Source organism: Mus caroli, unplaced genomic scaffold (genome assembly GCF_978045245.1).
Source record: "Mus caroli unplaced genomic scaffold, Mus_caroli_1 scaffold_16, whole genome shotgun sequence".
Taxonomy (NCBI): Eukaryota; Metazoa; Chordata; class Mammalia; order Rodentia; family Muridae; genus Mus; species Mus caroli.
Window position 1 is genome coordinate 84,647,780 of NW_028227271.1, and position 10,275 is coordinate 84,658,054.

General features: G+C 38.7%; 2 pseudogenes; both read right to left on the reverse strand.

Annotated features, from left to right (window-relative positions):
* Positions 1–1,754: 1,754 nt before the first annotated feature.
* Positions 1,755–3,707, reverse strand: LOC110310758 (DNA-directed RNA polymerase II subunit RPB4 pseudogene; annotated as a pseudogene).
* Positions 3,708–4,792: 1,085 nt separating this feature from the next.
* On the reverse strand, positions 4,793–5,683 carry LOC110310757 (AMMECR1-like protein pseudogene; annotated as a pseudogene).
* Positions 5,684–10,275: the final 4,592 nt, after the last annotated feature.

Sequence of the window (10,275 nt, forward strand, 5' to 3'; positions counted from 1 at the left end):
ATATATCCAAAAGATGCTTCAATATCACAGAAAGACAGTTGTTCAACCATAATACATTTTAAAAAGATTTTGTTGATGGAGCTGCACAGTTCCTCATTGGTTATATTCTCTACCTCATCTTTAAGGGACATCTATTTCCTGAGTGTAGGTTTAAGTTTGTAGGCAAAATTTATTAATGAAAATTGGAATGAAGGGTACCAACATTGTCTATCTTACCATGTCCTTCAGGAAAGGCCAGTGTTAGTTTTTTATTACAGGTCTAATTCCCATAAATCATGGGTAGAAACATTTTAACAGCTAACAATATTCAATGTGGGATTTCATATGCACCATAGTCACATAGCTGTATGATCAAATCTTTAATTTGGTTCTTGGCAATTTCACCCTTGTGAAGGCTAGAAAGAAGATTGTCAATGAGGAAACTCTTAGAAGCTTTTAGATTGTTTATGTACATCGGAGCATGCAGAGTTTCATCTTTGAGCTCATTCTTTTCCTTAGTTACGTTTTATGCTATATACTCCATTATCAAGTTGCTGGCATCATTATATGTCTTAACTTTTCAAGAACAGGACAAAATCTCTGTGAATGAATGAATAGCAGGTTCAAATAGGTATGATGTAGAGTGGAAAAATGACAGATCTGAGTTGGCCATATCAACTGTAAATATCAAATCAAGATAAAGCTATTGAGACAGGAAGAAATCCAGTTCTTTCTTCTCTCCTATAGTCTCACATTTTACCTCTCCACCTAGACTCACCTCTAAGAGCTACTAAAATTTAATTATAAGCCTGACTTTACATTGTCAACAGTTTCTCCAGCAGACCATCTGCTTGGCTCATAGTTTTATCAATTCAGATACTCTCCTGTGCTTTCCTAGAATTTATTTAGTTTAGTATTTCAAGACTCCTTTTACAAACTTTGAAAGCTCTCAAAGACATTTTCATCTTTTATAGACAAATATAGATATAGATGATTATATAAATACAGATATTAGATGCTAATATCATATAGATAGATATTGAGATAGATGATATGCATATATATGACAATTGGCAGATGATATAGAGACACAGGTAGACCTAGACATAGAGATACATATAGGTATAAATATCGATATATATATTTATAAATGAGAGAAAATGTATAGATAGATCATAAAAAGATAAACAGATGGGTGGATAGGCAGAAAGACAGACAAAAATAGATACTCATGCATTTACTATGGCATCTGAGTATTAATACTTAATATAGAAATAAAAGGATCTGTGTTTGCCTGACCCTGACTACCAAGATAGTGGAAATTCATGGTGAATTGCTGCCAATCAGACACTGTAGTGTGAAATATCAATTTCATTGTGTTCTAGTGAAGAATAAAAATCTTGTTGGAAAAAGGAAGGAGGGCATTGCTATTAGATGTATTATTGACCTAATCCCTGTGAAATGATTTCTGTTTTCATTCCAGAAAATTGTAGTATTTAACCTTTTTGATCAAATCATTCCAAGTCTGAAGAAAAACAACAACTCTATTTGCTATCAGAAAATCTGTCAATTTGTTCTCTCAATAGGGGACTTTTCTCCCTATAAAAGATTTTTATATATTATTTTAGCTTCAAAAACTACAAAATATATTGACATTAAAAATTGAAATGTCAGGAACAAATAAAAAATAATAGCATATTGTCCAAAAAAACCATGGTACGAGGTAGTCAAGGAATGTTTTAAAGTTAGTCTAACTCACCAGTGATGTCTGGCGATTAGTACTGGAAGCTGTGCTTCGTCTGGATATCATTGAGAATCTGCTGTAGTTCCTCATCTTCAAAACGCCCGTTCAGGCTTGGAATCAGAGCTTTGGACTCTTCAGCAGACTCCAGGCAAAGATTGGTTAAGCAGGCCAACTCAAACTTATGTAGCTTTTTCTGGAGAAGCAAGCTACGAACACTGGCAATGGTCTCTGTTTTTGAATCTCCTGAAACGGGGTGTATAATTCAGGGTTTTCATGAAGACCTCTGGAAGCTCCCGCTTGTCCTCCTTGCTCATTCTGCTGCTTTCGATGCTCCAGAAGCCTGTGAACTTCAGAGTTTAGGAGTGCCTCAGTTGTTTCAAACTCTTTGGGAAAGATGATATGTGAAGCGTCTTCTTCTATGTCACCAGCCAGAGGCCAAATTCTGTCTTCCCCCACTGCTTTAGGATTTGCTGCCACAGCCACACCCACTCTGCTGGAGAAGGAAGCTCGGAGGGTGGGCTCCTCCAAGGTAAAGAACCAATCCAGCTCAGAGTTGGGGCCAAGTGAATGAGTAGGTTGTCCAACTCCCTAACCATGGTCAGCAGCAGCTATGAATGGAAGTCCAAGGATCTAGCAGTTGCTCAGTCCCACAAGGCAAGCAGGTGAAGAAGAGAGCTAATCTTCCTTCTTCCGGTGTCCTTATGTAGGTCTCCAGCAGAAGGTGTGGCCCAGAATAAAGGTGTGTACCACCACAACTGGATCTGGGACTTTCTTTGTCCCAGGCAGACCTTGAACTCAGAGGTCTCCATGCCTTAGTCTCCTGGGATTAAAGACATCTCCTGTACTAATTTGTCTAAGCATTTCATGACTACCATGCCTCAAGATCTCCATGTCAAAATCCAGGTCAGAAACTTGTGCCTTCCAGCCTCAAGATCTGGATCACAGGTGAGCCTTCTGATTCTGGATTGTAGTGTCCTCCTGATATAGGCAAGTTGACAATCAGGAACAGCCACTACAGACTCATAACAACAAAATTAGTTATGAAGTAGCACTGAAAATAATTTTATGGTTGGAAGTCATCACAACATGAGGTATTAAAGGGTTACAGCATTAGGAAGATTGAGAACTACTGTTCAAAATGGTTTGCCATTTTCCCATAACCCCATTTTATACACAATACTATGACAATCCAGATGGCTAGAGAGCCATCCATATACTGGACCTTGCCTAAAGAACTTCCAACAGGCTAGTGATAAAGACATGGCTCCATAGTTCAGAACCCTTACTACACAATCATAAGAGTTTGAATTCCATTTAACATGCCAGGAGTCTGGAGTGGAAATTTGTTTTTGTCATATGGTCTCACTGTGTAGCCCTAGCTGACACTCCTGCAACCTTGTAAACCAGGCTGGCCTTGAGCACTCAAAGTTCTTCCTGTCTCTGCCTCTTCTAAGTGGTGGGATTACAGGCACGGGACACCTGTCCTGATGTTATCCTGCATGTATATGAATATATTGTTTGTATGCAGTCTCTAAGAAAACTATGAGAGTATGTCAGATCCCCTGAAACTAGAACTACAGATGGTTATGTGGGTGCTGAAAATAAAATGCAGATCCACAGTAAGACCAAATGCTCTTAACCATTGAGCCATTTCTCCAGTCTACATGATTATTTGTTATTGTTTTACTCTGTAGCCAAATTCACAGCAATCATTCTGCCTGTGATTATAGGCATGTGCCTCTCATCAAGTTTTGTTTTTTGTTCTTTGTTTTTTAGGTTGGGGGTGGGCATAAGACTTCATTCTGCATTTCATCCTGGCTTTGAACTCTTGTTCATCTTCCTGTCCCTCAAATCATGGGGTTACAGACATGAGCTACCAGGTGTAGTTTGGGAAAGAGTTTTAAGAGTAATCACCCCTACTCTCACCAAGATTTAGCACCATTAACCTCACCGAGAGGATAATGTGCAACTTTATACCACACATTTAAGCTCCTCTAATCCCAAATGATAGGAATCTTTAAGGTTTTACCACACCATCTCTTTTGTGTGAGTGTATGTGTTCCAGACCACATGTATAGAGGAGGCAGGGGACAGCTTGGTTTTCTCCTTCAACTGTATTATGTCCCAAAACTAAAATTCAGGTCATTTGGTGGCAATTTGGCCATCTCATCTATAGCTTTTGTTGTTTTGCTTTTGAAGAAACAGAGTCTCACACTGTGTAGCCCTCCTGGGTTGGGATTGAAGGATGACTCTATCACACCTAGCTCTTAGGGATCTTTTTAACAAATAATATCACTGGGATTGGTTTATTTTCCACCCCTTTATTCCAAACACTTGTGAGACAGAGGCAGACAGAACTCTTATGAGGATCATCAACAAACAAAATAACTGAAAATCTGTTTCCAATAACTCAAGTCACTTGGTCACAAAGAGGCAGAAGACAGTTTTTATCCATTATGATTTATACTCTAAAATAATTCACGTAGGATTCTGATGGCTTGTACTCAAAGGTTATATAGCCAAGAGGCAACCAAGTGTAATACAAATAATTGGTCTGAAGACTTTGGAGTGAAGACTGTACAATCTCTTTGAGGAAACAAAAACTAAACACACAAAGAACATAGTTTTATGCAAAGTAGTACCATTAGTGAAATTGTAGATGTTCACATCGCATGGAAAACAGATTTTGCTCAAAATGTTAAAATTAACACCCAAGACTTTTGTATAGATGATTTATTATAACCAGTAAAATATATGTAATGTCTCAACTACAAACCCATCTTCTTGTGTAGAGGGTTTCTAACATTAGTTATTTTAACATTATGAAGCTTAAACTCTTTAAGAACCTCACAGTGGAAACAACCCAACACTGACAAACTCTAATGGTCAAAGACATTCACTTTTAGCTCAGGAAAATAAGGACAATTCATAACTACAGAGTATATGTCCTAGCTGTGGTTATGACGAGACAAGCCAACTTTCTAGACCAAAAGGCACTCACATCTAAGGATGAAACAAATTCCAAAGCAAGCCAGCACTTTGGCTGGTTCTCCCAGAGCAGTGGAGACCTCACAGCCTATCACTAAAGGAACCCAAACCGAGAGCAGGAAACAGTCGTTCTCTACTACCACCACTAACTGGCCCCATACTGGCCACCCTTATCACTTTTTCATTGATGAATTCAATCCGAATCCCATGGGCCCCTACTTCCTAGTCCAGGTAGTCACTTATGTCTTCAAAGTTAGTAAGGAGGGAGACAGAATAGAAAAATTTGAGCAGTTTCTACCAGGTTGGGGGTAGGTGGAGCAGGGGAGAATCGGCTGTCCTTAAGTGCGCTGGTTAATGAGTATTCCCTGAGTCCTGAATGAAGATTCATGTCTGAGAAGGTCCCAGTGCAGCCAAGAAGCAGCTTGTCTCTCCCTATTTTCCATGTCATAAAGAGAGGATAGGGGTCATTGGTAAATCTAGGAAGTCATGGCTGTGGAAAACAATACAGGTGACAGTAGAGTACATCAAAGCTGTAGCAACACATCTCTGCAGTCATTACCAGGTTCTTCATGGTATTGGCAGTTCCATTGGGCCAGGGCAGAGGGCTCAGGGCTCCAGATGTACGATTCATTCACGTAATAGGAGAGTTTCCAGGTCTCAGAGTTAAGTCAGATACATTTTCCTGACCACTGCTGCTGTCCACAGGCTGGTGGTTGTGAAGAGGTCCTGAACTTGAGTCAGGAATAGGTGTGGACTGGTTCCCGTGACTGTGTGTGTTCCACTTCCAGATAATTTGGGCTTCTTGACCCCACAGCATCTTGCTGCCAACTTGGGTGCAAGGGCACACAACGTCCTTTTTCCCATTCCAATTTGGTGTTCGTGATCTGAAGTGCTTCAGAACCTGAAAGCAGAAAGTTTATAGTCCCAGAGGAAACAGCTACAATAGGAAAGGGAAGCTATTTTCTTTCTGGAGTGAATATTCCTCCAGTTCCATTCCTTCTCTGTAGTCCAACGAACCCAACAATGGTCAACTGTGAATGGGCAGTCCAAGAATCTATTAGTTGCTCAGTCCCATGAGGCTAGTTGTTTCAGCTGGTCTTCTAAGCTCCAACAGAATTGCTGGCAAATAAGTGAAAGCAGACAAAAAAAAAAGGAGTCAAAAAGGGACTTTGACTGTTAAAATGAACCTGAGGTTGGGTGGCTCAGGCAATTGTAGTTGTCGTGCCTCTCAAAGGAGCAGGTAGCTTTCAACTAAAACACCATATGTTACAGAAATGTCTATGTCTAGGGTTGTAGTAATGAAGACCTTGATATTAATTTCTATTTACCCTCCAGGCTTTTCCTCCCAGGGCTTCTCATTGATCAAATCTAATTAAAGACAAAATGAAGTGACTGAATGGAGATATTTGTGGAAAAATATCACAAAGCAATGTGGAAAACAGAGGGGTTATATAATATACATGGAAGGGGAAGGAGTGGTTTCCTGCACAATTAATATTGACTGTTTCCTCCACAATATCATAATGATGCCAGTATAACCAGTTCTAAGGACAATGCTCAATAAATGGGTCACACAGGCAGAGGCCACACACTCTGACATCATCTTCAGGAGATGAAGCATTGTCTAAATCTATGACTTAGTCTCTGATATTCAGTTCAGTTAACACTATATGAAATTTTACTTAACTTCTTCATTATTATACCTTCATTATAACACCCATATTTTGGCTAAGTAAAGTCAAACATGGATTTTGCGTTATTGTTATTTCACAAGCCTTGTACTTGTCTCTAGTAAATGATGTACAATTTGATAGGATAGCTTTTCATTAGAAGATCAGTTTGAAATGAATATCAAATCCCAAAGACAGGAAGAAACTTTGTTTTTTAACCTTTGGGTTCTCAGAATCTGGCAGGTCTCTCAGTGTGTCCTAGTCAATAGCAACAGATGTGTTAGTAAATAAATAAACAAACAAATTAATGTAATTAGAATAAATATAATGTAGTCTAAAAGTACACAAAGCTCAGAACCCGAGAGCCTCTGACATTACTGACACACTATTGTTATTTGTTTTTGAAGACTTCAATCATATAAAGTATTTTCAAAAATATTCAACATAACTCTGCTCCATCAGAACAACTTAAAGTTAGTATTTTCCCCATCTTGATATCCCTCCTCCCTTTGCACTGGCCCCTCCCTAGTGATTAGGAGGCTGGGGAAGGCAGAATAGCTGATTGTATTCCTTCTATATACCAAGAATCCTCCCACACACATATGCTACTACGTGAGGGAAAGCCAAGCGACTAAAGCATTTTATTCTAAACAATTACCAGGCACATAGGATTAAATAGGAACTAAATTTTTACATGCTAACATATAAGTAAAAATTATATCAACAAGCAGTGACTCCCTTTTAAAACTTAGAACCTTTACAGCATGACAACCTAATTTTAAGCTCATATTGTAGGATAGAGGAATCCTAATGTCAGAAAAATCATTGACAGTATCAGATTCTAAAATATTGCTATAAAAATGAAATAGAAGAATTGCAAAATATCCAGTATCTACAACTCAGCTAGTACTTTTCTTACTTAAATAAATAGATTCGTGGTATTTCTCCTTCATTACAGACTATTCACTCCTCATAGTAACAAGTTGACATAACACCATTGAAAATCATTTTTAAAGGCATGGGTCTGGTGAGAAGAATTGCTTCATTATCATTTATTAGCAACACTTCTATATCTATTTTTTAAATTTAATTATTTTGTTTATTTTCATCCAAGTTGTTCTCCCTCACCTCCCAACCCCCAGCCTCCTTTCACAGTTTCTTGTTCCTCAAGCATTAAGTGTATCTTCTCTCCCAGAGCCCTGACCAGACAAACCTCTGTGACAAGTGTGCCAGGGTCCTTGGAGCAGCCCCTGTATGTTCCTGGTTGGGGGGATCACCTTATGGAAGCTCCTTGGGGACTGGGCTAGTTGAGACCTCTTATTCTAAATTTATTAAAAAGTATATTTTATTAAAATTGATAATATCATTGAATTTTTTTCTGTCTTTCCAAAAGGAGAAATGAAATATTTTTGTGATAGGATTGAACCTAAAGACAGGTTTTTTCTGGTGAGGCAGTCATAATTCAAATGTGAATGTTCTTCTTCTTTATTAAAGATTTGTGTCTTTGTGCAAAGAAAGAGAGAGGTGATATTTCCTGCACATGGTAATGATCCTGAGGTGTTAGAGTTTCATGAGGTCCTTTTATCAATTGTTGATCTTAGAGCCTGAGCCACTGGCCATCTGTTTAAGAAATTCCCCCTGTGCCAATGAATTCAAGGCTCTTCCCCACTTTCTTTTCTATTAGATTCAGTGTATCTGGTTTTATGTTGAGGTCCTTGATCCACTTGGACATGAGCTTTGTGTTAGGTGAGAAATATGGGTCTATTTTCATTTTTCTACATACAGACAACCAGTTAGATCAGAACCATTTATTGAAGATGCTTTCTTTTTTTCCCATTGTATATTTTTGGATTTTTGGTCAAAGATGTGTAAGGATGTGTTTTAATTTTGAGTCTTCAGTTCTATTCCATTGATTAACATGTCTGTCTCTGTACCACTACTACACAGTTTTGATCACTATTGTTCTGTAGTAAAGCTTGAGGTCAGGGATGATGATCCCCCCAGCTTTTCTTTCATTGTTAAGAGTTGTTTTCCCTAGTCTGGTTTTTTGCCTTTCTAGGTGAATTTGAGAATTGTTCTTTCTAAGTCTGTGAAGAATTGTGTTGGGATTGAATCTATAGATTGCCTTTGGTAAGATGTCCATTTTTACTATGTTAATTCTGCCAATCCATGAGCATGGGAGATCTCTCCATTTTCTGAGATCCTCAATTTCTTTCTTGAGAGACTTGAAGTTATTGTCATACAGGTCTTTCACTTGTTTACTTAGAGTTATCCCAAGATATTTTATATTATTTGTGGCTATTTGAAGGGAGTTGTTTCCCTAAGATCAAAAATTTAAAAATGGGACCTCATGAAACTGGAAAGTTTATGTAAGGCAAAGGACATAGTCAATATGACAAATCAGCAACCTACAGATTGGGAAAAATCTTCACTAACCACACATCAGATAGAGGGCTAATATCCAAAATATATAAGAAAGAACTCAAGAAGCCAATAAACAACAACAGAAAAAAAAAAAAAACCAAGCAACTCAATAAAAAAATGGGGGATACAACTAAACTGAGATTTTAAAACTGAGGAATATTGAATGGCTGAGAAGCACCTAAAGAAATGTTCAAAGTTCTTAGTGATCAGAAAAATACAAGTCAAAACGACCCTGAGATACCCACCTTGTACCAACTGGAATGGTTAAGATCAAAACCTCAGGTGACAGCACATGTTAACAAGGATATGGAGAAAGAGGAACACTCCTCCATTGCAGGTGGGATTGAAACTGCTACAACCACTCTGGAAATCAATCTGGAGGTTCCTCAGAAAATTGGAAATAGATCTACCTGAAGACCCAGCTATACCACTCTTGGCAATATAGGCAAAAGATGCCCCACCATGTCACAGGGGCACATGTTCCACTATGTACATAGTAGCCTTATTTGTGATAGCCAGAAGCTCGAAACAACCTAGATGTTCCATGACAGAAGATTGGATACAGAAAATGTCGTTCATTTACACAATGGAATACTACTCAGCTATATAAGAACAATGAAATCCTGAGTTTTGCAGGCAAATGAATGGAACTAGAAAATATCATCCTGAGTGAGGTAACTCAGACTCAAAAGGACATGCATGGTATGTACTCACTAATAAGTGGATATTAGCATATATATATATGTACATATATATATATATATATATATATATATATATATATATATATGAGCATACCTAAGATACCATCCACAGAACTCAAAAAATTCAAAAAAGCTGAATTGCTGAATTGCCCAAGATAGGATGTCTTTCCCACTTGGTAGGGAGAAGAAAACAATCACAAGTTGGGGAGGAGGGACCTGGGAGGAAAAGTGAACTGGCGGGGGGCGGGGGGAGATAGTGACGGAATAGGGCAACTTAATCTAGTATTGGGTGAGGGAAAGAGACTGAAGCCCTGAGACCCAGCAGAAAGAATGGAAACCGGCAACCTTAGGAAATAGAAGGTTGGGGGGATCCTCCAGAATGCACAAGAGACATGGGAGTTGAGAGACTCCCAGGACTCTAAAGGAGGGACCATTGATGAAATGCCATACTGTGGGGAGAGGGAACTTTTAAAGCCCACCTCCAGAAGAAAGACAGAGCATGCAGTGAGGGATGAGGGTTGTCATCCCACAGTCACAACTCTGACCCATAATTGTTCCTTTCTGAAAGAATTACAGAGATGGAAGTGGAGAAGGGCCTCAGTAAAAGAAGATCCAGTGACAGGCCCAAAGTGGGATCCAGCTCAAAGGTAGGTCCCAAGACCTGATACTATAACTGAGGCTATGGAGTGCTCACAAAAAGGGACCTAACATGACTGTACTCTGGAAGACCCAACAAGCAGTTGAAGAAGCCAGTTGCAGATATTTG